At 37.0% G+C, this 1,687-nt stretch overlaps 1 protein-coding gene across 1 annotated transcript in view; it reads left to right on the top strand.

Annotated features, from left to right (window-relative positions):
• The window catches only part of LOC106884004 (uncharacterized), a 35,668-nt gene that overhangs the window by 32,592 nt on the left and 1,389 nt on the right, over positions 1 to 1,687 (top strand). The gene's annotated exons all lie outside the window — the stretch shown is intronic.

The following is a 1,687-nucleotide window of genomic DNA, read 5'->3' as shown; positions in this document are numbered from 1 at the left end:
ATGAGAGAAACATTTGTAGTGTGTGCATGTATATATGCATATGACTGTTTTAAAATGTAGTGTGTATATGTGTGTTAGTCGCTATATATATATATATATATATATATATATACACATACATACACACACACCGACTGTTCCTAGATGTAATCTGTGTGTGAGTATATATATATATATATTTATGTATATGGCGACTGTTTCTAAATGTAATGTGTGTGTGTGTATATATATATACATATATATATATATATATATATATACACACACATAAAACTCACACATACGGTCAGACACACACTCTCTTACAGACACAGCTGCATGTCATATCAATATATTTTAACGGTGATTATTTGATATCAAACACCGATGGCATAACTTTATTAAGTATTTCTCTGCTTTATTAAATATCTCACTCTTCGCCTGTTTTATTATTGTTTATAATATATTTGACGATTAGTCGTCTCAGTAATTGGTAATTAGAATTAAATAGCTTCCATTTTATTTAGCTGTTTATTTATACACTACATGTATATGGTTTTCCATTCCCCCCACCTCTCCTCCTACACTTCATCTCCTTATTTCTTCTCTCTTTCTCGTCATCTTCGTTTCTTCTCCTTTTCCTCTCCTATTTCTCTCAGTGTTTGCATTCTCTTATTTTGTTTTTCCTTTATATTTTCCCCCCATTATCCTCTTCTTCTTTTCTCTTTTTTTATTTTTATCTCTTGCTTTTTCTGTTTTCTTCTAAGTTGTCAAAATCCTGTTTAAATCAGTTTCCAGTGACAGTTCACAATTAGCAGGATATTGAAACTGACACAAAATGATATTTCCTTAATAAAAACACATGAGGTTTGGATGAACCCCCCCCCCCCCACAAAACAAACACAAAACAAACTACACTAAAAGCCGACATGATAATGACAATAATAATAATTTCTATAATTTGCCACAAGGACATCAGATAAAGGAGACGTTAAGAGGACAGTCTACAAATCGTGCAAGAGTTTATATACGAGATGTGGGGGGAAAAGAAAGGGAAGAGATAGGATAAAAGTACACAGATAAATTGTTAGTACAACTATGATGCAATCAAACTAGGGGTCAATCAAGGAATCCCACAGGTCCAGCAGCAACCTTATTCCATCACAGGGACGAGCCCCCTTGCTCAACTGTTGTTCTTCAATCTCCATATTGGCGAACTGGCAGAAACGTTAGGACACCGGGCGAAATGCTTAGCGGTATTTCGTCTGTCTTTATGGTCTGGGTTCAAATTCCGCCGAGGTCGTCTTTGCCTTTCATCGTTTCTGGGTCGATAAAATAAGTACCAGTTGAACACTAGGGTCGGTGTAATCGATCTCCTCCCCACAAAATTGCTGCCCTTGTGGCAAAATATGAAACCATTATTATCGATTTTATTATTTTTACGTTCTGAGTACAAATTCCGCCGAGGTCGACCTTTCGGGAGTCAATAAATTAAGTACCAGTTGCGTACTGGTTCGATCTAATCGACTGGTCCCCTCCCACCAAATTTTTGGCATTGTGCCTAGAATAGAAAAGATTATTATTATTAAGGCGGCGAGCTGGCAGCATCGGTAGCACGCCGGACAAAAGGCTGAGCAGTATTTCCCCTCATCACCACGTTCTGAGTTCAAATTCGGCCGAGGTCGACTTTGCCTCTCATCCTTTCAGT

Source organism: Octopus bimaculoides, chromosome 23 (genome assembly GCF_001194135.2).
Source record: "Octopus bimaculoides isolate UCB-OBI-ISO-001 chromosome 23, ASM119413v2, whole genome shotgun sequence".
Taxonomy (NCBI): domain Eukaryota; kingdom Metazoa; phylum Mollusca; class Cephalopoda; order Octopoda; family Octopodidae; genus Octopus; species Octopus bimaculoides.
Note: the sequence above shows the minus strand (reverse complement) of the source record. Positions and strands in the feature narration are given on the sequence as shown.